Consider the following 26,538-nt stretch of genomic DNA (forward strand, 5'->3'; position numbering starts at 1 on the left):
TCATTCACTTTTAATCCTTCTTTATTTCCTTCAGATTTTGATAAGGATAATGCAAATTAATGTCTGCAGAAAGTGATGCAAATAAGAGAGTTACAAACTGTAATTTAAAAGGACAAACAGCGGTATGCCTGATGTCCATAGTGTAAAAAAGGTACATAATCTATTTTGTCTATTGCTTGCTTTAATACAAAGAAATTTAGTTCCTACTGGGAGAATTTATTGCTGCAGGTTCCCTACCAATTTAGGACTGCAGTGTTTACCTTTCCCTGTGAGCAGGCAGAGAAACAATAGTATATTGTGTAAATACAGTGGGGACATGGATTAATTTCAAACCCATCACGTAATCTTATGAGATTTCCCACGAGATCTCCTAACAGGTTGCAGCACTGTGAGCCATTATTTCCATATTTATTGGAAATAACATCTGAGCTAAGGCAATGCACAATATTCCCAATGCAAGCTCTCATGATGAGAATGAAATTAACTATTATTGAGGTAAGTGCTGAGGGGTTTTGGGTTTTTTGTTTTTTTTCTGGAATCGTAAAACATTTACCCCAAATAACTACATATTCCCTTAAAGCTGTTGTGATACAGTATATTGTGTAACATTTTAATTTGGGGCTTTTTGAAAAGATGACTTTTGATCTGAAAACCCCCACTGAAATAACTGGGCTTGATTCTGATCTCTCTTGTACTATAAAACTGGCGCAACTCCACTAATTTTAATTGAGTTATTCCAGATTTATGCTAGTGTGAGATCAGAACCAGATCCATTTTATGGCACTAATTGTGCAAAGACCTTTCAAGATGCAAATATTGACACGATAAACCTTAATTAAAATGACTGTGTTCTACAGTGCTGTATGCTACAGAATATACTTTAAAAAGCTTTATTATATATTCAATATTGCAGGACTCAGAGGCCCCATTGTACTAGCTACTGTACAAATACAAAGAAATACAGTGTCTCAGTGCAAAAGAGTTTACAAGCCTACTGCTGCATTATTTAGTGGAATGTGGGTTAGGAAATACACGGATACCCTCAGTTTTTTGCAGTTAAATTCATTGGGCCAGATCCTCAGCTGGTGACATTTGGTAGCTCCACTGAAGATGAAGAACTAGCCCTGACTATTTATTTGTTTAGTTACTTGCAAAGTGTCCCCAGTTCCAAGATACACAGATACTTCTGTACTTAGATAACATGGGGATATTGAGGGCACCTTGGAAGCACCTAAAACTCTAGGTGTGTTATCATGTTTCATTAAGGCTCTGGGCCACGCTCCTACAAATGTTTCCCCTTCAGTACTGATTCCTTTGTGAAAGTAGGCAGTTTCTCCTTTTTTAATCAACCTCCTGCTCTTACCTGATTCATCCACTGATGCCTGAACATGCAGCTTGTAGTACTGCAATTTGTCGTCAAGGAAACAATTGTTAGGTCATAATCTACAGCTTGTGTCACTGAATGAATTGGGTAAGAGGGTCAGAGCAATTACAAGAACAATCTTCACTTATTCACAAGTATGTTATTAGTTATGTACAATGGGGAAAAATACAAAAAGTCACTGCAGTGGAATTTTGGTTTCAAAAGTTGCATTTTTTTTAAATGTTTGCCTGTGGGTGGCAGCGACTGGGGGAAATCCAATAAAATTGGTTTGAGAAGCCATATCAGAAGATCACACACATAGCCACTCTGCAAGATGAGATTACTATGGCATCAGACCCACAGCTGCCAAAATTTTCATGGGAAGCTGAGGTACTGGCAGCCTTCTCCCTGAGGGCCTGCTGAGATCTGACTTGTCCACTTAATTAACCACTTAACCATACTGTCCAAAAAGGCTGAACATGCAGCTGTCTGCAAATAGCTTAACATTGCCCTGTAGGTTTTTTTTTTAAACAAAGTATCCATTTTCCTGCCTGAAATAGCCTTAGGCCAGAAATCTCTTCAGCTAGACTGGTACTCCATCTATCCCTGCTCATGTTACAGCTGTGTCTGTCTTGCAAGTCAAGGGGGATTCTTACCCAGGACTCTACAAAGCTTTTAAAAAAAAAAACTTGGAGGGCTAAAGCTAGCCACTATTTAACATCCCAGTCCATTCTTTTTGAAAGTAAAGATATACCCACAATTGTTGATAATTATAATTGTAAAATAATCTGAGTTTTTACAAACCAGTATCACTTGGCATATTAAAAAATTTCAATATTTTACAGTTTAAATGAATTTACTAATATAAATATTTTATTTTCATTATTAGCGGAAGCTACTGGCTGCACATAGTTAATATTGACTCAAACCTAAAAAGAATAATCATATTAATACCCAAACTCTTTTAATCTACATTTTTGTAAATGTTTTCCTAAGAGCTCATTCTTACATAATATAATAGACCCTCATTTGGAAACTCAGCCCTCAGCTTCAGTACAATAGTCTCTTTTTTGCCCCCAAACCTATTCAGCTGTTGTTTAACACAACCAGTTTCTCTCAGGTCTCTGAGGGATTTAAGTTTAGAAAACAGGCTTGCAAAAATACAGTGGCTCTTTTATTGTCTTACTAATTAAATGTAATTAAATTAATGGTAACCTGAAATTGAATGTATTAAAAAAATCCAAAAGCATTTTGCTTTACATGTATAAACACTAGAGTAATTATTTCCTTTTCGGGAAAATGCCAGGGTAATAATGGAGATGACAGTGAAGTTCTTCACAATGGGCCAATTTAGACTATCAGGATTCATTAGCATGTGTGTGACTAGTAAATAATTGCATTAATTTTAAGCCAAGTAACATATTTAGAAAACTGGAAAGAACCTTATTTTGTGAATTTAATCAACCTTTGCTCTTCCCCAGGTAGGTCAGAGCATATCTGCAATATTAAGCTGAAACTTATTCCTTACCATAGACCCAAGATAAGAGACCAGTGATTTTCAAACTTTAGAACTCTTTAGATGGTTTGTAAACAAAGAACACTTCAAAATAAATAAATGAAAACTTTCTGTTAATATAACGGTAATTATGGAGATAAGTAATCTTTCCATAATTGAAGCTGTAACCAGCGTTACCTTAGAATCATAGAATCATAGAATATCAGGGTTGGAAGGGACCTCAGGAGGTCATCTAGTCCGACCCCCTGCTCAAAGCAGGACCAATTCCCAACTAAATCATTCCAGCCAGGGCTTTGTCAAGCCTGACCTTAAAAACCTCTAAGGAAGGAGATTCCACCACCTCCCTAGGTAACCCATTCCAGTGCTTCACCACTCTCTGAGTGAAAAAGTTTTTCCTAATATCCAACCTAAACCTCCCCCACTGCAACTTGAGACCATTACTCCTTACTCCTTCTTCTGTCAACCTTGTAAGCCCACTTTTCATCCCTCTCTATTTCCAAAAATAAAAAAGCTCGATTTCTCAAAACTCTATTGGTAGAGAATTTCTCAAGAAAGTGGCTCCATTTTTAACTGTTTTTAATTGTCTAATTTTTCTTTGCCTCCATCTATTGACCTAATTAAATCACATCACAACAAACAAATCACATCATATTTACATTTTCAAATTTAGCTTCTACAAGAGGCAGTTTTCAAGGGCAGAAAGAGTAAGCTGTTCAAAAAGTTGACATTAGCCATGGTTCATCATCATCGAAGTGACTTACTGCCAGTGACCAATTTATGGCACCCTCTGGTTAGTAGGCTGTCTTCACACAAAACAATGTGTTACTCATGTCCTATGTTAACCACAGTGACTAGAATAATATGGATCCAATCATAATGTAATGAATTAAATATCAACATATATCACTGTGCTACATTGGGGCCAGAATATATAAAGAGTACAAGATCAATATCTATATAGAAAGTATGTAGAATATGAGTATGTATATTTACATTCTATTTTAAGAGACAGCCTCAAAATATCCCCAAATACACCAAGTACAAAGGCGCAATAGAATTAGTAGACAACCACACCTGTTAAGCAATTGCTTTGTATCAGTTCCTTCAATGGTCGTGTAAGAAGCCTTTCATTATCTATATTGAGTGTGTAAATATATTGGATTACATGCACCACCGTGCATGCATGACACGCAGTAACTGTTTACAGGATGAGAGATTGTCACTGAGAAACAGTTATGATTGGTGAAGTTACATAATAATCCAGTTATCTGGATTTTACTAGGTGATCCAAATTCACTTGCACCATGATGGTACCGTATATTTACTATACGCACACCTTAATAATCAAGTTGCAGAAGTAGAAGGACTATACTCATTTTCCTTTACTTTTCTTAGTTCAAAATGAAATCTGTGTTTGGTTTCACTAGAACTATAAATGGTTAGCAATATTAACCAAGACAATTTCAAAGTTCCTATTTATTGCTCTAATTTAAAGTCTGACAGTTGTGTAATGCAGTACTGACATCTTCAATTTATAGTATAGTATGGTACTTGATAAAATACGGCGTATTTCGCACTGTGACTCGCCCACAATTGTTCCTGTGAATCACAGGGAAGAATTGCTTTCAGACTTGAATTACTAAACCAAGTATTGCAGCTTGTAATCCTCCACTCTAAACACACTTTCTAGCATTGCTAACAGAGACAAATATTTGCAACACCTAACCCAAAAAGTACAGCATAAGATAAATAAAATTGTCAACAGGTACTATTTTTGCACAACTTTGTTAAATATAGGGTACATCACAGCAGAAATATATTCTCTGATAGAAAATCCGGAATGGTTACCTATTTTAGAAAGCAAAGGGTAAATTACAAATCATGGGAAAACTGCAGAAACTGATGCTTTATCTAAACAAACGTTCAAAACTGCTACTGCCCATTGGCATTAACTAAAATACAGTATTGCCTCAATCCCCAGGTGCACCAGGAGCCTTGTTCAAAGCCCACTGAAGTGAAAGGGAGTTGTTTGGATCAGGGCTCAAGGTAAGAGGTTGGTACATCTGGATAGGAGGGAACAAAGAAGCTGTTTTCAGCTTCTCTATTATTGGCTGGCTGGGGTCTGTTTCAGCCCCTGTTGTAGACTGCAGCAGCCTCAAGTTTGTTCTAAACTATATCCAGTTGGATATGGCCCCAAGGATCTAGTGCACAAACTACAGTTCTATGTTTTGACCATCCCTCATTCTCCCCACCCCCAGGACTGCCTTACTCCAGAGGCCAAGAAGGGGCTGGAGGTGGTGTAGGAATCAGCTACACAGATTTTACACATGCTACCCAGGAAGATCTGCCATTTTTCTGACCAGCATGCACCACTGGAGAGCGCAAAATGGCCAGAGCAGGGCTCAGGATTCAGCCTTGTGACTACAGGTTAGACTCCACTCAGAAAACTTAGGACAGATTACAAAAAATTACAAGATAGCAAGTAGTCTCACTCAACTGAGGACATTAATATGCTCTTTGAAAAGCTGCCTAAACTCACACTTCATCTGATTCCCTGTCAGTCCTGAGCGTGAATTTCCCGGCTTCTGTCAATTGGTCACTATTTAACACCAGTTTTGTGTTTAATATTTCAGATTTAGCGACAGTAAAAACATGCCTGTTACATTTCCAAGGTTACAAGAGCCAAATTTTCACCTCTTCTGTTGTTTTGCACAGGCTTTCACAGATGAAACACAGATTTCCCCCCTAAAAATGACCAGTTTCTTCACTTAATAATTTTTAGCAATTTAACACTGCAAGTGCCCAGTAAGACTGACAACACCCTTTCCTTAGTAACAAGTGCATCTATGAACAGAGAGGCATTTTCTGGTCTATATTTGATTTAAACAAACAAGAGTTCCATGCATTAAACTTCAGTCTCTTGCTAGCTAATTTCAAAAAATAACAGACCAAGTACACCATCTTATGCCATCTAAATCTTCTATGGCCAATGGGAAGGGAAGGCATCATCGTTCTGTATTCAATTTCCAGCAAGTGGGGATGCTTTTATTCCTGCTAGAACTCTGCCAATAGGAACCTCGAGGGAAACTGCTGAATTGGGGCATTCCCTGGCTAACCTGGCTATGCGCCTTTTCAAAAAGTCTGAGCTGTCAATTTAGAACTGCATTGGCTGATCACATCCACCCTCCTCATCAACTAGATTACTTACAGCCACTCCCTGCCACCATAACCTGAACTCTTGCAAAAGAGTTTGCCATCAGGGCACTCCACCAAGACTATGCTGACATAAACTGAGGTCAATTTGACACAATATCTTTTACTTTTTCTTTCATGTTCCTGACAAACATATGTGCCATAAACACTAAAGTGCATCCCATTCACTTTTAAAGTACTTCAGACAAAGAGTCAGATGGAATGCACTTTTACACAACCACTGTTAGTTTAAAAAAAATCATACAAATCCATTTTTCCATTGGAGGTTACATTTACAAATACTCTATGCCTGGTAGATTGTCAAAGAATGTGTGCACATATGTAATCATTCCTTCCTGGAATCTTGGGCAAAATGACAGGATTCAGAGAATTTGGCTGCCTCATCAGTGCTTGGCATTCCATACACTACAGCCTGAATACTGATGGCTTTATAGGCTTGCTATTTGTGAAGAATCACTTTGTCACTGGGTGTTGCCCAAACAGCTGTGTGCATGCAGTCAGTAGTTCCCAGGAGCAATGGAAAATTAACTAAGCCAAAGAAGTCATACATTGCTTAGTGCTTTACTTCTGGCACGTTGTCTCTCTGTAAAACTTAGAGCATAATTCTCAGTAACTGAGGGTGTTGCACAGCACAGTAAGAAAAGGAGAGCAACTCACCTCACTTTGGGAAAGGGCATTGGTGGGTAGAAGTAAGACAGGAAAAGGCCATTTTGCCCCCGTTCTAGGACTGCAGGTCCACAGATGAACCATGGCTGCCTGTTCCCCTACTAACAACTGGAACTTCTAGGTCAGAGCTACTGCTGCTGCTCCAGGAGTTCTGCTACAGCCCCAGCACAGACACACAAGGCAAAACAAAACACAGTCCAGACAAAGTAGCAGCCCCATTAGTATGTATATGCTTGTGCATGCCTAAGTATGGGTCACATTAGAGACAACGCTAGGATCACTGTATAGAATTTAAATTCCTCTAAGAAAGGAGAATTTGGGTCATTTAATAAAGGTTTAAGTTCTATTTAGGAATAGGATAAGGTTCAAGTTTGTTCTTATTCCAGTTAGGTTTAGACATAAACTGCAAAGCAGGTGCCCATAAGGCACAAAGTCAAAGGGGACACCCAACAGAGCTGAATGCAAAGGGAAACTTACAAGAATGCCTGCAAGTTTCCTTTTAGAACAGGCTCCATGAAGAGTAGATATATATATAAAGGAAACTGGGTCTAGTGAATTTCCATCTGTCATCCGCAACCCCTCCCATGTATAACACTACCAAAATGAATTAAAAAGGCAAGTAAAACATTAAAGATGTGAAAAGGCAAAATAAACAGGGAAGAAAAACAAATTATAGAACTAAAGCACAACATGAAGATGGAACAGATGAAAAGGAGAGAAATAAGGAAAGGAAAGAAGTGACAAGAGGCTGGAACTATGAGGGAGAGACAATCAGAAAAATTTGCATTTCAGGATCCTTTGTACCAGCTGCATTACAGCTAGAATTCTGGCAGCAAAGGACTGAGAGTCTTTTGCTGGCTCTGAAATTATCTCACTGTATCACCCTGGGCAAGACACTTGGCCTCTCTCTGTCTGAGGTTCCCCCATTCATCAGGATATATTGATTAAAATCAAATGGATTTAAATCATCAATTTTAATCATGTATCAGAGGGGTAGCCGTGTTAGTCTGGTTCTGTAGAAGCAGCAAAGAATCCTGTGGCACCTTATAGACTAACAGACGTTTTGCAGCATGAGCTTTCGTGGGTGAATACCCACTTCTTCGGATGCAAGTGGTGGAAATTTCCTGGGGCAGGTATATATAAGCAAGCAAGAAGCAAGCTAGAGATAACGAGGTTAGATCAATCAGGGTGGATGAGGCCCTGTTCTAGCAGTTGAGGTGTGAAAACCAAGGGAGGAGAAACTGGTTCTGTAATTGGCAAGCCATTCACAGTCTTTGTTTAGTCCTGAGCTGATGATGTCAAATTTGCAGATGAACTGGAGCTCAGCAGTTTCTCTTTGAAGTCTGGTCCTAAAGTTTTTTTGCTGCAGGATGGCCACCTTAAGATCTGCTATTGTGTGGCCAGGGAAGTTGAAGTGTTCTCCTACAGGTTTTTGTATATTGGCATTCCTAATGTCTGATTTGTGTCCATTTATCCTTTTCCTTAGAGACTGTCCAGTTTGGCCGATGTACATAGCAGAGGGGCATTGCTGGCATATGATGGCATATATTACATTGGTGGAAGTGCAGGTGAATGAACCGGTGATGTTGTGGCTGATCTGGTTTGGTCCTGTGATGGTGTTGCTGGTGTAGATATGTGGGCAGAGTTGGCATCGAGGTTTGTTGCATGGATTGGTTCCTGAGCTAGAGTTACTATGGTGCGGTGTGCAGTTGCTGGTGAGAATATGCTTCAGGTTGGCAGGTTGTCTGTGGGCGAGAACTGGTCTGCCACCCAAGGCCTGTGAAAGTGTGGGATCATTGTCCAGGATGGGTTGTAGATCCCTGATGATGCGTTGTAGGGGTTTTAGCTGGGGACTGTATGTGATGGCCAGTGGAGTCCTGTTGGTTTCTTTCTTGGGTTTGTCTTCCAGTAGGAGGCTTCTGGGTACACGTCTGGCTCTGTTGATCTGTTTCCTTATTTCCTCGTGTGGGTACTGTAGTCTTGAGAATGCTTGGTGGAGATTTTCTAGGTGTTGGTCTCTGTCTGCGGGGTTAGAGCAGATACGGTTGTACCTCAGTGCTTGGCTGTAGACAATGGATCTTGTGGTGTGTCCGGGATGGAAGCTGGAGGCATGAAGGTAGGCATAGCGGTCGGTAGGTTCTCTTCTTCAAAGAGAAACTGCTGAGCTCCAGTTCATCTGCAAATTTGACATCATCAGCTCAGGACTAAACAAAGACTGTGAATGGCTTGCCAATTACAAAACCAGTTTCTCCTCCCTTGGTTTTCACACCTCAACTGCTAGAACAGGGCCTCATCCACCCTGATTGATCTAACCTCGTTATCTCTAGCTTGCTTCTTGCTTGCTTATATATACCTGCCCCAGGAAATTTCCACTACTTGCATCCGAAGAAGTGGGTATTCACCCACGAAAGCTCATGCTGCAAAACGTCTGTTAGTCTATAAGGTGCCACAGGATTCTTTGCTGCTTCTAATTTTAATCATGTTTTAAAACAGCAAACAGAAAACCTTGATTTAAATCATCGATTTTACTCATGATCTGTATTTGTACTTTTTAGTTATTTTCCTAAAGAAAGGTTGATTCTCATTAGTTGGTAAGCATTAAAACACATTGATGTGCAACCAAATATACTTTTTACACTAAATATGATGCTTTTTTTGGCAAACCAGAAGGGTACACTATATCTATTCTAAGGCAAAAAACTATGTTAATGCAGAGTTAAGGTGCTTGGTGATATATCATACCCTTGCAGAACACTGAGTAGAGCAAAACAAACTTCTGAAAACCAGCAAATGCACAGTTAAAGTTGTTCATGCAACCTTAACTCTACCCTCTTACAGCAACACCCCATTAAGACCGATTCACACACATACCTTTCATAGAATCACAGAATATTAGGGTTGGAAGAGATCTCAGGAGGTCATCTAGTCCAATCCCCTGCTCGAAGCAGGACCAACACCAACTAAATCATCCCAACCAGGGCTTTGTCAAGCCGGGCCTAAGGATGGAGATTCTACCGGCTCCCTAAAATGACTCATTCCAGTGTTTCACTTCACCACCCTCCTAGTGAAATAGTGTTTCCTAATATCTATCCTAGACCCCCCCCCCATTGCAACTTGAGACCATTGTTCCTTGTTCTGTCATCTGCCACCACTGAGAACAGCCTAGCTCCATCCTCTTTGGAACCCCACTTCGGGTAGTTGAAGGCTGCTATCAAATCCCACCTCACTCTTCTCTTCTGTAGACTAAATAACCCCAGTTCCTTCAGCCTCTCTTGTAAGTCATGTGCCCCAGCCCCCTAATCATTTTCATTGCCCTCCACTGGACTCTCTCCAATTTCTCCACATTCTTTCTGTAGTGGGGGGACCAAAACTGGACGCAATACTCCAGCTGTGGCCTCACCAGTGCCGAATAGAGGGGAATAATCACTTCCCTCGATCTGCTGGCAATGCTCCTACTAATACAGCCCAATATGCCGTTGGCAACAAGGGCACACTGCTGACTCATATCCAGCTTCTCATCCACTGTAATCCCCAGGTCCTTTTCTGTAGAACTGCTGCTTAGCCAGTCAGTCCCCAGGCTGTAGCAGTGCATGGGATTCTTCCTTCTTAAGTGCAAGACTTTCCTTTGCCAACCCCACAGTGGCTGAAATGTACAGGCTCTCTAACTCCTTTTACACCCCCCGCCCCACTCTCACCCAGAGGATTCCATCTAACACTAAAAGGACAAAAAGGAAAGAAAGAAAAAAGAATCAGTTGTCCACATCATATTCCCTCTGTTCTCCTACAGCTGGCAGTAACCAATGGGAATTATTTATATACAATCCAGGTGCAGTCAGTGTATTAGGTGTTCTTACACTAAATAGTGGAGGCAGAAGTTGGGCCTGCGACACACATGGATTACTTGGAGGTGTGTGACAGAGCCGTGGTTATATGAGGAGATGTATGTTTGAAGACTCTGACGTGTGTGAATAAGGGGAAGAGCTGCATGTGTACCTCCAGAATGCAATAGAATCCAGGGATTGCCTGTAATTCCCTGGGGAAGCGTGGTAACCACAGCCTCTCCAGGGTCTAAGAACAGAGGTGGGAGGAGTGGCTTAGGCAAATTCACTTAGATTGTAACACCTCCAAAGAGGTAACACTTCCTTGTCAAGTTTCAAATTATCCTGGTTCAAACTGGATTCTCCAGAGACCAACAGACAAAGAAAGGACTTTTGGATAAATAGCCAGAGTTTAAACTGACTCTGGGCCTTCGTTCTGACCCAGCAAATGGAAAGGACTTTCTGTCCAAAGGGCAGGCGCCAATCCTTAATGAAGGACTGACATCTACCAAAGCCCTCGTGGAGAGAGGCGGTGGATGATTTCTGGTAAACTTAACATGCATGTAGGTTCTTTTATTGTTTTAACATGTTTTCTCTGTAATGCTTGTCCCTTAAGAATAAATGTGCTTGCTTAGAAAAAGCTGCACGGTAACCTTAAACCATGGGCAATGACACTGTTTATAGCATCTGAGAAGAAGGGAAAGCAGGCCTCCTTAGGCAGTCTGACTTGCTGGGGAATTCACAGTGCAGGCAGGGAACTGTGCAGCCTGGAAATACCCTGGTCAGGAGGGAGAGGCTCATATCCCTCGCTGGACCAGGGAGGTGGAAGGAAAGTGCAGTGGCTCTGAACTGTGACACCATGAACCCTCAAATTTCCCCAAAAATGTTCTTCCAGAACATATTAATAGCTTTCATATTGTCACTGAGGCAATTATGTAGACGCTCAGACAAGTCAGAGAAAGCCATCACTGCTCTTGGACACAAATCTCTGATGCAGTCCAAATATGCTCTCAGACATAGTTTGATGTGTACACCAGGAATAAGTCCCAGATCATTTCTGCCCGAGTGAATCACCCAATGTCCAGTAGATCACAACTTCTTTTGGCACCACATAAATGCTGCAGGGTGGGTAAAATATGATGCCAATGCAGGCCATCTCTCTCCTCCCAAATCAGCCTGCAGTTAGCAGTCCCCATGTCATGCTGTACCCCTTGCTCTCCCGCAAACTTTTGCAACCTCACGATCCAGGAATCCACACGCTGGAACTATGGCAGCGCACATATTTCTTCTCTCAGTGGTCAAGGTACCTGCACTGTCAGTTCCAAACCTCCATGTTATGGGTCTTCAAAAACACCACATTAACCTACCCTGAGTTCAGCAAGTAGCCACTCCCTCCCTTCCCAGCTCCTCAGGGGATTACAATACAGATATTTCCTCAAACAACCAGTCCAAGGCTTGCCTACCATCCATCTTCACTGCCCAACCCCTCTGCAGCCACAACCCCACACCCTGTCCTTGTCCTGCCACTCTCCACCTCCATACACACACCAATTGCTCTCTTTGGCTCCTCCCCAGCTGATACAACAGAAATATTCTTCTGTTCACAGCAAACCTCCCCATAAAATGAAAACACATTATAACAGAGACGACTTGCAGCAAGCAATATGAATTATTAAATCTTTATTGCACAGGTGTACAGATTAGAAATGTAAATGGTGGGATGTTCACCAGAGGCAGTAGCATTGACACATTCTCTCAAACTAACCAGGCAAGTACAAAGTGGCTGCACAGAAATCCTCTCAAGGTTGTTTTTTTTATTGGTGCATGCACAATACAATCCTTCTGGATTACACATCTATGCAAGCAAAGAAGCAAACATGTTCTTATGTACCATGCTCAGATTGGGGACCCCAAAGATTTAGTGGGTGTCATAAACGACCTTGGGTAAAACTTCACAGATTGAGATGATTTTGACCTGCATCACATCAACAGTTTTATCTCTAGCTCTGCAAATAAAAAACTTTTTCAAAAACAGGTGGTTTTTTTCCAGGGTTTATATCTCCGCAACCCCTATTTCGAATGATCCCAAATTTCAATCACTATTCCTATACTGCACCCTCCTGATGAGCATCAAATTTCAAAGGACTCTGACAATGCACGTCAATATTATAGGACTTAGAAAGGTCTAGGTTTAAATAAAAGTTGTTATGGAACCTTAACGATAGTGGCACTACTGCACTACTATAATACACGTTTATTTAAGCAATTAGATATCTGAACTTGCATTTATTCAGATTCTTATTTTTTACATTTTTATTATGTTAGAAAATGGTGAATGTTGCATATCTTATTTACAAGATGATTAATTTTTACTTGCAATTTGTGTCAAGCTCTCTTCAAATCAATTAAAAATGCACAAAAATAGCATTTTAATTATTTTTTAAAATTAAATAAAGTACCTTCAGTGTGCCCAATACATAAGAAAATAAGGTTTATCAAAACATGTTATGCATTTAAAAGTAAAGTTATTAAACAGTTTATCTATCTATCTAAACCATTATTCTATGCTTAGCAAATTGAACTGATTTTTTCTGGTCACCTTATGCTTCAAGATTTTAGAATTAGTAGATCTCATCTTCTCGCACCTAAATTTTATCCACAGATTGGAAGAGGAAAAACAAGCTTTCCTGCTTTTGTCCAAGTCCCTATTGGTTTCTGAACTTTGAATGAACTAATCACTGAACAAAACCAGTTGAATACACTGTAATGCACAAAATATTCTCTCTGTACCCGCAGAAGAGGTTACTGCTGTCAAAAGCTGGTTTAGCACTTCAGCAAACTCTGATTTTGAGTGACTTCCACCAGGTCAGTGCTGTTTCTTTAGAATTTGGCACCAAATATGTACTTCTTAGTATTATTTTTCTGTTTAATTTAAATGATTTAATAGATTATAGTAAGTTTAGGACTTAACATAAGTTGTAAATTTCAAATTTAATTGTAAATATTTTTATAAACAAACATTCAATTTAAATAAAAAATCCAATTTAAATTTAAAAAATCTTTTTAATTTAAAAAAATCATATTTTTCCTCCAGAAAATGGAGATAATGGTACTTCTCCAGCTTTTCAACAAACACTAAAATCTATAGATGAAACTATACATTTCATTAAACTTTTTGGGATGGGCTTGGTCACTGCCAAAACCACTGTACAGCATGCACTGTCCATGTGCAACTTACTCTTTACCTCACCTTATATTCCAGGCTTATTTTACCCATTGTTATCTTGTCCATTGTAAATCATTCACTGGGTGTTCCCCCTTATTTTAGCTAGTACAGACTTTCTGTTTCAGCCTGCTAATCCATTTACCTCCCTAATCCTGCCCCCCAAGAAATAAGGAGTCACCTATGTCCAATTACTCATGTGAAGACAGGCCTATTAAGGAACAACCAGGTTACTGCCAAATCCCATCTTTGCCTGGGGGACCACTACACCCTGGATCTGACCCTAGTTTTTATTTCATAAGAACAATTCATCCTTTCCCCCTCTAAATCTTTTAAGCTCCTCATATAGGATCAAATAAAGTTTGTTTGTCAAATCCATATCTTTGAAAAACCCTGCTTCTCTTCAGATATAAAATAGAAAGATTATCTAGCTCTGTAAATCCTTTTGGATGAATAAACTGTTCTAAATCTTCTCATTTCACATTCTTCATCTCCAGTAGCACAATATTTTCAAGTGTCACAAGGCATGACCCAACTTTTGAGACCTAATTGAATAACTCCAAATCATCTAATAATTGCTTAGTTATATGAATGTACACATTTTTAAAACTGCCTGTGCATTCGCCACAGGCATTCTGGGAGAAATCCTGGCCCCACGGAAGTCAATGGGAGTTTTGTCATTAACTTCAGTGGGGCCAGGATTTCACCCTCTACAGCCCTGATTCGACAAACATTTACTCATAGGTTTAATGTTACTACCTTGAATAATTCCAGTTGGAATCAACAAGACTACTTACAGAAGCAAAGTTAAGTCAGAGTTTGGAAGATCTGGGCCCAAATGCAGGGCTATATCTTAACCCCACTGCCTAGGTGCTCATGTACACCTACAATTGTGCCCACTTTGAAATTAAACCTGTATATTTAGTTCTATGCAGTTCTCTCTAAACAATCATGTGCATCATGCATTTCTTTGTTTTCCGATACAAATACTACATACATTACCAAAAATGTAGCATACAAAGATCTACCACATTACTCTATTAATGACAACTGAGATTTTTCAGTGGATTTAAGAAGTGCAACATTACAACAAATAGTCATAAAAACTTTGATCAATAACCAAACAATGCAAGACCAACTCTGGAGTTATCCTATACAGTACCTGTTTGTAGTATATCTTCACCAAGTTTGTAGAAGCATGTATCCAAAGATTGCTTCAAGTTCAGTGACCAAGATCTGCAAAGACATTAAAAATATGTCACTGAAAGTAAATAGTTTGGGCATAAAAGCAGAGCAAAACCATTCTGCTAAACTTCCATCTGGAAATAAGTTTAAAATATTGTCCTTTACAGCTATGTGTAGAGCAATGCATGTTGTGGGAGATAAGAATGATGACTAGTGGGATAATCTATTAAATATTAAATATAAGATATATACAGTATCATAAAGCTTTTAAGTAAGCTTGCTTATGGGAATTCAAAAATAGTACAGGATAGTGCCTGCAAACATCAAGTTTCAGAATAGTAATTGTACGACAACTATCAGTAATGATAGACTAAAACCAACAGATTCAATATGTACAATGGCTAGTGGTATGGCAGAAAATAAAAATCTATCAAAAAACCTACAAACTGACATACATTTGAGCCACATTCTGCCTTTGATTTGCAGCAGAGCAACAGCATGAATTAGAGAACCATGCATCAATAAAGGGCATAATTTTTGTTTGCCATTTTATCCTTAAGAAAGGTTAAATATGACAATTCTACTATGGATTCCATAATCTGGCTCCATATATTCCTGTCCCTAAAGCAAACACATGTTCAGGCATGTGCATGTGCATAGCACTTACCCACAATTAGTATCTAGAGTCTCTATAAATTCTCCTGATTATTCTGACACAGTGATACAGATATCAGCACTGTGCAGTGCATAATCCATTTGACAAAACAAATTAGTTTTATTATACAGTTGCTAAAGAAAGAAGAAAAAGAAAAGACTGAACAGTTAAAACTGTAAGATGTGGCAGAAGAAGGAAAAAAACAAACAAAAAAGACTTAACTGACATGGAAAGGGATAGAAAAAGAAAGAAAGCAGAAAAGACAACAGTTCAAGTGCCAGACTGAGGTGGGAATGGTCATTATTCTGTACCAACACTTATCTGGTGGCTCCATCAGTTTGTCTACCACACTATCTTAAGGATTTCTAAGGGTATGTCTACACTGCAGAGTGTATGTGTATCCTGGCTCATACGTATATGCTAGGGATCAGCAACCTTTGGCACGCAGCCCATCAGGGAAATCCACTGGCGGGCCGGGGTGGTTTGTTTACCTGCAGCGTCCACAGGTTCAGCCGATTGCAGCTCCCATTGGCTGCGGTTTGCCGTTCCAGGCCAATGGGGGCTGTGGGAAGCGGGGTGGGCCGAGGGATGTGCAGGCAGCCGCTTCCCGCAGCTCCCATTGGCCTGGAATGGCAAACCGTGGCCAATAGGAGCTGTGATCAGCCGAACCTGAGAACGCTGCAGGTAAGCAAACCGTCCCGGCCTGCCAGCTGATTTCCCTGACTGGCCGTGTGCCAAAGGTTGCCGATCCCTGGTATATGCACATGTACTTGCCAAACCTACTGCCAAATATCCACACTAGAGAGCTGCACATGCCCCATTCCCATCTAGTGGCATCAACATTGACACTGCAGTTACATATGTTTTGGGGGTGTATCCCAGGGTTCTTAGTGCCTTACTAAATTAAGCCACCCTAGGAACTGGTTGGTGTATTGTAGAAGAACTTGTCTGTCCTTCCTGGGCCTCTGTGAGGATGTGTTCTTAGCTAGCCAGCCCAATTAGCAAAATGCAGTCTGGCTGTAGCTGTCAGTCCCAGGATATTAGAAAGACAGGTGGGTAAGGTAATAACTGTTATTGGACCAACTTCTGTTGGTGAGAGAGACAAGATTTTGAGCTACGCAGAGCTCTTCCTCAGGTCTGGGAAAAGTACTCAGAGTGTCACAGGTAAACATAAGCTTGAACAGATAGTTTATCATAACTAAGGCTACGTTTTAGTCACAGGTATTTTTAGTAAAAGTCATGGACTGGTCACGGGCAGAAAACAAAAATTCATAGCCTTTGACCTGTCCATGACTTGTACTAAAAATACCTATGCCTAAACCTTGGGTGGGGGCCGTAGGTGCTCGGGGGGGCAAGGGGGGCGGTCCGGCTGCACCACAGGTGCTGGGGGAGGTGGCCCAGGACCCCACTGGCATTGGGAGCGGGGAGGGTTGGCGGAGCTGGCAGGGGTTCCTTACCCAGCGCCGCGTCCCTGCAGCTCCTAGGCAGTGGAGGAGCACAAGCTGGTTGCTGCAGCTCCCATTGGCCAGGAACCACAGCCAATGGCAGCTGCAGGGGTGGGGCCTGCGGCACAGGCACCGCATGGCACGAAGCCCACCCTTCCGGCCCCTCCACCACCTAGGAGCTGCAGGGCCATGTCAGTGGGAGCCCCCCACCCTGAGGTAAGCACCCACCCGCAGCCCTCTGCTCCGAGCTCCGAGCCCCGGCTTGGGCAGCTCCTGAGCCAGAACCAGCTGCTGCAAAAGTCCGTGACTTCCGTGACCTCCATGACAGACTTGCAGACTTAATCATAAGTTTTAACACATATTCTAAGGGACCATTCAAGGTGAAGTGGCCCATTAACATCCCTGTAATCACAGGACCAAAAAGGGGGGTTAGTGGGTTATGGATTGTCATAATAAGGCATAAATCCAGTGTCTTTATGAAGATCATGATTTTTAGTGTCTAGCAAAGTTATGAATTTAAGCTCCTAGGTTCATCTTTAGAAAGTGTTGTGCAGTTTCATCTGAGGATGAGGCCTAATAGGTCAGATACAGAGCGGTCACTTTGTGAAACGTGTTCACCCACAGGTGACAGGGTGTTTTTGTCTTTTATCATTTTCCTGTGTGAGTTCGTTCAAGAGCACAGTGATTGTCTGGTTTCACCCATATAGCTGTTATCGGGGCATTCTGTGCACTGGATGAGGTACAATACATGTTGTGATAGGCATGTGTAGGACCCCTGGATCTTGAAAGGCCTGTGGTAGGGGGTGTAGCATTTAGCAGAGGCACTTCCGGCTCTGTCTGTTCCAGCTGGTGCCAAGCCATGGATCCAGAACTACTGGATGAGCTGTTTCTACTTATGGCTGAACTGTTATTCCAACAGGGTACAGACAGAGGGTCTAGAAGACGGTGAGTGACATTTCAGCAGCATTTCCTGCTGAATGGAAGGTGGTGACAAGACTTGGAGGAGAGCTCATTCACGGCAGACGGCAGATATCTGTTGCATGCTGCAACTTTGGTTTCCTATACAGACTAGTGCTTTTGATGCAGGACGACTAGCATGGTGCAGTGGGATCACATTGTCAGGCAAACCTGGAATTACTAGAAGTAGCTACAGAATTTTTGCATGATAAAGACCACCTTCCTGGATCTGTACAAAGAGCTTACCTCTACCGACCCTCCAGGGCCAGGACTGCAGATGAGGGAGGCCATAGCAGTCCAGAAGCAGGTTGTTATTGCCATCTGGAAGCTGGCTACCCCTAACTACAGTTTACTATTGGCAAGTCAACTGTCAATGATGTGCTGGTGGTAGTTTGTGAGACCATTAATACTGTGGTTTCCCCACAAGTGGTAGACATTGCTAATATGCCTGAAATAATAACTGGCTTTCAGAGAATGGGGTCTCCAAACTGCGCTGGGGCCACTGGCGACACTCAAGTGCCCATAGTTTGCCTACCACAAGGAGCACATGAATATGTCAACTGCAAAGAGTACTACTGTATTGTTCTGCAGGCCTTGGTCAATCACAAAGGCAGGTTCATGAACACCAATGTGGGATGTACAGGAAACGTGCATGACACCAGGGTGCTGAGGAGATTTGATGTTTCTCTATTTGGACAAGCAGGGACCTTATTCCCTCCAAATAATATGATTATCAATGGGGTATTTGTGCCCAATAATTTTAGGAGATCTCATTTACCCCATACTGTCATGGCTTATGAAACCATACCCTCACCACAGAGCACCTGGCAGAAGAAGGATTAATTACACACTTAGCAGTTGCAGATGGTGTTGGAGTGTGCATCTGGCAGGTTGAAAGCAAGCTGGTGCTGCCTACAAATCTGTCTGGATACCACTGCACCAGTTGCATCTATGGTGTGGCTGGTACAACATCCATGAGGATAAGGACTAGAATTTTCCCATGGAGTGAACTCAAGGCACTGCTGGTTTGCAGGCTCCATACAAGCAACCAAAAGGTGTGCCTGTCATTACTGGGGCTGGGTCCAGGGAAGCAATGGAATAAGGGATGTCTTGTGCACCTATATCTTTGCATTGGTCTTAAAAAAAAACAGAAACAAAAAAATCAAACGTGCCCTGCTTAGAAGCATGTTATGCAGTACTGAAGGCTCCATGCTCAGGGCAGCGGTAAATACGTAGTTGAATACCTTGTGGTAAGAGTACACAGACAGATTGTTGCTGGATTTGCCATCCTTAGCCTTGTGGTAGATAATCTTTACATGTTGGATGGGCTCCTCGCACTGAACACAGCAGATAGCTTGCAGTGCATAGGAGATGCGTTGGAAGTGAGTAGGTAGAAGGGACAGAACACACAGGCCCCAAGAGTTGTGGGATGGCACTGGAGAACTATCTAAACACGAGCTCAACAACATGTGCGTTAGTGGCATCTTTACTGTGAGATGGGAAGGTAGGAGAACACCTTACAGCAAAACTCACGCTTTAGCCCATAATCCCAGCTGTATGCATGAACATGTGTTCAAAGGGCACATATGCTCATATTTGATGTTCTGTGTGGGAGGAGGGGAAGGATGGAGACCAGGGGTTGGGCTAAAACATGCATAAACACACTCAGATAAGAACAACAAGAACAAATAACTCCCCCACACACTACTCTGCTCTATGTATTCAAGAAATCTTTATAAATATGACAATTTCCAGGATTATTCACTCTATATACTGGTTTGCCATTCTTAATGTTTATGTCAAATGCAGACAAGACAGACTTGAAAGTTTAGAATCCACCATAAAGGAGTATGAACAATAGAACTACATCTCTGCATCCTCTATTGCAGGGGTAGGCAACCTCTGGCAGTCGGCTTGCCAGGGTAAGCACCCTGGCAGGCCAGGCCAATTTGTTTATCTGCCGCGTCGGCAGGTTCGTCCGATCGCGGCTCGCACTGGTCGTGGTTTGCCGCTCCAGGCCAATGGGGGAGGTGGGAAGCCGTGGCCAGCACATCCCTCAGCCCGCGCCACTTCCCACAGCCCCCATTGGCCTGGGACAGTGAACTGCAGCCAGAGGGAGCTGCGATCGGCCGAATCTGCCGACACAGCAGGTAAACAAACTGGCCCAGCCCGCCAGGGTGCTTACCCTGGCGAGCCGAGTGCCAGAGGTTGCTGACCTCTGCTCTATCTGATCTCAAAACCTGTCAGTTCTTCAGATATGAGAAATATAGGAATCACAAAGAGAAATCCCACTAAAGCTACTGTGAAAAACCAGCAAAATATCACCTGCAAAATGGTATAAGCTACTTAGTACATGTACCAGGACGAGCAACTGAAGACTTCCTAAGTGATCAAAAGGGTAACCTTTACTTTACCATCAGTCTATAGTCTTCCCTTTCCCCTCTTGTCTCTCTCTCTCTCTCTCTCTCATCTCTTACCCTTCTTGGTGTCCATATCTTTCCTCTTTATTCCCAGTCTCTTACCATAGTGTTTACTCCACATTATTAAGTGCACACATGGGTTGAACTGGGAAGACTCTGTGAGCCAGTACTTTTCCTAGAGGTTGCTATATTGGTTTCTAGAGGCCAAGATTTATTTTTAAAAATTAATTCTCTGGACCTTATAGTTGTGAAAATTGCCTTCAGAATGTGAACTGGGTGTAAAACACCACAATAAAATTCAAATGAATCTGCAGACAGCCTGAAACAATAGGTCTGAGGGAGGTGAACTGTTGCCATTCATCTCAAATGGAAATTAACTTTGAAGCTCCATTATGACAATTTAAATGTCAACGTTATGAACTATTTCACAGCTGAAATAGTTGCACTACTGAAAGCGTGCAATAAACAAAAGGGACAATCATCTTGTGCACAGCACACTAGGAGAGGCATCTTATTTAGGTATCACAAGTAGGTGGAACTTGGTTTGCAGGCAAAATTTGGGAAAATGTCACATTTTTCCACCCAGATAATCAGCCAGCCTGCAGAGGGCTGCTCCTTCCTAGTACTCTACTGCAAAAGTGACAGAAAACAACATGAACATTTAATTGTTTAGATGTAGAGAACAGCACAAGGAAATAACCTCTTCTCTCTCACCACCAGTTCAATTCTGGATCCTGGTACCGAGTAGCATTTATTTTTGAAGTGGTTATTCAGCAGGCCATCCTGAAAGCATATACATATATACAACAAGCTGGAAAAAGTATTTATTTGTAGTGCTCTTCTTTCTTTACTGTCACTGACTGCAATTTTCACAAACAAATCATGCCTTCCACTTTATTCTGCGAACACCAAAAGCCCTCCCACAGTTACTAACATTTGCTTCATTTATCAATATTGACAAACTAAAGGACAAAGGCATAATTTAACAGATTGCCCTGTGTAAAGACACAATACAATGCGCACACACAAAAAATCATCAAATGCCCCTGTCAGTAAGTCTTACAAAGTACAGCTTAATGAATGTATGCAAATTGCTGTAATATACAAAATGTCTGGTACCACTTCAACAAGTGATGTGCTTATGAAGAAATCTATAGAGAATGGTAAGATACATCAATCTAATTTGTCTTTGAAATAAAGGGATTTGGTTTCCTCAAGATAATTGCATTTTTTTTTAATGCCTGGTGGAGTGACAGTAAAACATTACATACAAAGAACCACCACTTTAGACCCTGGAAGACAGGATTATTAAACTGAAAAAATTCAGCAACAGATAAACTAGAAGTGCACTGTTACATGCTGGTATACTTCAATCTTTTCCTAGTTGTTTTGACATCTTGGCATTTTTAAAAATCATTACTTCCAAGCCTGCTGAATTTAAACACACACCCTATTTTTCACAGGCGCCCTAAGTAAGCTTTACCATCATTGAAGTCAGAATTTAAAGTGAGGCTCAGTTTTGTGTTGTATGGGCGTTCTTAATATTTACAATCACAGGTGCATCAAAAATTATCAGAAGCCCAATTTGCAACTGCCTTTCTTTTTAAACAGTAGGTATTAAAGTTGGTCAATTCCCCCCCCCCCCAAAAAACAAACCAAAAAAACCAGTTCTTTCAGTGAAAAATGGCTTTTCAGTCAACATTTTCTAGATTTTCATAATTAACAAACAAAACCTGAAAAAAATGGTACAATTTCTTAATTTTTGAAATCTGAACATTTTTACTAAAAATTCTTTTTGAAACCATGATGTTTTGGTTTTAGGTGTCAATCTTTTGTTAAAAAAAAACAAACAAACAAAACTGGCAAATGCAATGGGGGGAAATACTTTTTTTTTTTAATTTCCAATGACAAATAATTGCTATGTTTCAATCAGTCCTGCCAGCTATGCAAAAGAATGTTTATACCACATTCCTTACACTAGTATCGGAATGTCAGCAACAGTGATATATTTGAGACATATGTCTAGAGACCCCAGCATGTCTCCATGAGCTATGGTAGCCACCATGAGCATTGTATGTTGGAACCTGTAGTTTCTTCAGGCCACATCTCTGTAATGAAGAGGAGAGCCTAGGCCACAAGGTAGAACTGTGTGGACTGCAGTTGGCCAATAGGCTACACTTGGAATTAAAGGCTAGGCTAGGCAGTTTCCACTCACAGCTTTACAATGAGAGTTCTCAGAAGAAAGTGTATCATATTTTTGGGAAAGCAGATTGTGACAAAGCTACTCCAGCAGCAACTGAAAGCTACAGATTTCCTGGATCCTGATCATTCTGGTTTTTGATCTGTGTATGAGACAGAAACAGCACTTTCTGTTGATGATCTCACAGTGATGGAGAAGCCCCAAAGATGTCTGCACCAATTCTTTTAGATGCCACATATCAGGGCTGGAAAAATCCACTCATCTTGACAGAGGTTATCAAACTCTGCAGGATCAAGGCTTTCATTATGGGGGGAGGGATAGCTCAGTGGTTTGAGCATTGGCCTGCTAAACCCAGGGTTGTAAGCTCAACCCTTGCGGGGACCATTTGGGGGATTTAGTTGGGGATTGGTCCTGTATTCAGCAGGGGGTTGGACTAGATGACCTCCTGAGGTCCCTTCCAACCTTGACAGTCTAGTGATAGGATTGTGAAGAAAAATACCTACTAATAAACAATTATAAGGTTATTAATATGTGCATCAAGAGCAGTCCATTATTTGAGTATAGCATGGATGCTTGTTAGTAATCTTAAAAATTTAAACAAACAGATTTTGTCTGATAAGTATCCTCATCTAACAAATATCAAGTCATCCTTTACCCATTTCATACTACTGTAGAAGTATTTACCATAGCTAACAAACAGACACGGGTTTTACTCATCTCATTAGGCAAAATGACAAAATTGGACAGTGTTCCATATAAAACTTTTGCATCTCTGAATCAGAGGATCTGGATCAACAGCAGAAATGAACTAAATTCTTTGTAACAGAAAGCGCAGGTTGAAATACATCATCAAAAAATCACTACAAACACCTCATTTTCCCAATAATAAGCTTTAATTTGTATAACTCTTGCACTTCTGTTACACTGAAGAGTCAATAGTTTGACAAATATGGTAGAAAATGGCTCTTATGTCTCTACAAGTGAATACATACTAAAATGCCTTTTTGGTAACATTATTCTAAACTTCTATTTTATTATTTACACCATTGAATTCTCAGCTGACAATCAAATGTTAACTGTGTAAATAATCTGACACCCATTTAAGATGCACCAGAATTTAACAAGGATGCTCGTTATAATACTTAGGCCTAATTTTCCCTTTAAATAAGCATGCCGGTGGCTCCCCTTGGCTTCAGAGAGTCCCATGCACATATAGCCAAAGACTGAAATATGAAAAATAAATGAATATGCCAAGTATTGCTGTACTACACATCATCACACACCTAATTTTTCAGATTTCCCTTACCATCGCCATCATCATTCATATTTTCAGTCTCTTTTTAACATAAATCTGAAAGTACAGCAAAATGTCCCTTCTTTTACTCTACCCTTCATCTACATCAAGAGGAACAGGTTTCTGCTTGACGTAGTTAATAAAGGCAAATTAAGGAAGCTCAGTCTCTCCCACCTCCTCTCTTATCCCCTGAACCCAGATGAAATTATAGTAATTACCATAAATTAAATGAAACATTCTAACTTTTCCCTGGAAGAGGGAGTAAAAGAGAACCTCTGGGACTACATCTTCTTAAAGCTCTCTTAAGATGCAATGTCTAATAGACTTAAGAAAAGTCTGTATAGATGACTTCAGCTTCAGTATATCAAAATAGCTTCAATAAAATATATTAGCATGTGCATCACTGGCAAAATAACCTTCATATGTTGTGCAATGGAGTGTGCTGCAGGTAATGAAATAAGACTTTTTAAACTTCTTAATTCATTATCTTCACCCAGGGACACCAATTTGTAAAGTCTGGGTGAACCTCCTCAAGTAGATGAACAAGGATCAGAGCCAATCACCAACTAGACAGTTTTGAGCCCCCTGTTTATTAACCAATGCCTGCTCTTCTAAGCAGCACCCGCTGAATACTTCCAAAGAAACTATGTACTCTGGGCATCAGCTGAGGCAATAGCAACAAATGGCTCTGGGAATGTCCTGAACTAAAGTGAAGTTGACTATAAAGTGAAAACCTATTTGACTATCCTTAACACAAGTTGTTACAAACTGATATTCCCTGATGAAGAAAGAAATTAATGGGTTAAAAAAAACCCTATACCCAAGGAAAACCAGTTTCTAATGGTTGGGAACTGTCTAGAAGTCCCTCAAAAATCCACTCTCAGAAAGAGAACTAAGAAAAACTAAGGGGTCACTGCCCTACGGTCTGTGTCAAACACAGAACCTGAAAATGCAAAGACTCCCAACCTGAAATGTTTTGTGAAAGCACAAAGAGTTTTTCAGCCTTCTGACGTAGAAATATCTCAAGTGAAACTTTTCCCCTGCCTGTGCCCAGGAAGAAGTAGTGGTCAAACAAGCAGAATGGCCCCATTATCCAGCAAGGCTAAGGATAATACAATGATAATACAATGTCTAAGCTGCCTTGCTACAAAAGTGTAAAAGGGCCTCAGATACACTGAAAAAGCATCAGAGGGGTAGCCATGTTAGTCTGGATCTGTAAAAAGCAACAAAGGGTCCTGTGGCCAGGGCCGGCTTTATGACCTGCAGGGCCCGACTGGAATACTCGGCAGCGGTCCGGGGCTTCGGTGGCGGAGGGTCTGCTCTGCGTCTTCCGCGGCACTGAAGGACCTTCCGCCACCTAAATGCCGCCGAAGACCCCCGGAGCAGGGCCCCCTTAGGCGCGGGTGTGGGGCACTTTTCGGCGCGGGGCCCGATTCCAGGGAATCGGCATAAAGTCGGCCCTGCCTGTGGCACCTTATAGACTAACAAATGTATTGGAGCATGAGCTTTCATGGGTGAATACCCACTTCATCAGACACATGTCATGGAAGTTTCCAGAGGCAGGTATAAATATACAGGCAAGAATCAGTCTAGAGATAATGAGGTTAGTTCAGTCAGGGAGGATGAGGCCCTCTTCTAGCAGTTGAGGTGTGAACACCAAGGGAGGAGAAACTGTAAAAAACAATAGTGTCATTTTTGCAATCTAGAGGTTGGAGCAGAAACTGAGGAGGGAAATATGCAGATCTTTTTTTATTAGAAGGAGGACAGGAACACACAATACTGTTTTAACCCGATGAAAGACTGGGTTACAGCAAGGAATAGGATAGGTCCAATAACTCACTAACCCCCACCCTCTCCAGCTGATGTGACAGCTACCAAGACGAAGAAGATTCAAAGAATGGAAAGGAAATTAAAATGGGGGAAACTAACTCCAGGGATTCAAGTGAGTGGAATACAACCTACATAGTTCGAGACTATGTCTACAAGGGCAATCTGAGCAGGTTCAGAATAGAGGCAACTTTTAGTAATCTAGAGCCAATTTTAGATGTCATATGTAAGGTGGTGTAAATTAGACCCCCTTACACTAAGGCCTGGTCTACACTAGGACTTTAATTCGAATTTAGCAGCGTTAATTCGAATTAACCGTGCACCCGTCCACACCAGGAAGCCATTTAGTTCGACCTAGAGGGCTCTTTAGTTCGAATTCGGTACTCCACCCCGATGAGGGGAGTAGCGCTAAATTCGAAATGGCTATGTCGAATTAGGCTAGGTGTGGATGCAAATCGAACTTACTAGCTCTGGGAGCTATCCCACACTGCACCACTCTGTTGACGCTCTGGACAGCAGTCCGAGCTCGGATGCTCTGACCAGCCACACAGGAAAAGTCCCGGGAAAATTTGAATTCCTTTTCCTGTCTGGACAGTTAGAATCTCATTTCGTGGTTGGACATCGGGGCGAGCTCAGCAGCACCGGCAGCGATGCAGAGCTCTCCAGCAGAGGAGTTCATGTAATCTCTGAATAGAAAGAGGGACCCAGCATAGACTGACCGGGAACTCTTGGATCTGGTCGGAGTGAGGGGCGAGG

General features: G+C 41.4%; 1 protein-coding gene across 4 annotated transcripts in view; it reads right to left on the reverse strand.

The window, feature by feature from the left end:
• The window catches only part of ENOX1 (ecto-NOX disulfide-thiol exchanger 1), a 495,678-nt gene that overhangs the window by 385,725 nt on the left and 83,415 nt on the right, over positions 1–26,538 (reverse strand). For 2 of the 4 annotated variants that reach the window (XM_045012813.1, XM_045012820.1), the window contains exon 2: positions 14,962–15,035. The gene's annotated coding sequence lies outside the window, so the exon portion shown is untranslated. Of the gene's footprint in view, positions 1–1,363; positions 1,408–3,953; positions 4,026–14,961; positions 15,036–26,538 lie in introns of those variants that run through there. The other 2 variants (XM_045012827.1, XM_045012837.1) reach the window with 2 other exon arrangements.

This window comes from Mauremys mutica, chromosome 1 (genome assembly GCF_020497125.1).
Source record: "Mauremys mutica isolate MM-2020 ecotype Southern chromosome 1, ASM2049712v1, whole genome shotgun sequence".
NCBI classification, from domain to species: domain Eukaryota; kingdom Metazoa; phylum Chordata; order Testudines; family Geoemydidae; genus Mauremys; species Mauremys mutica.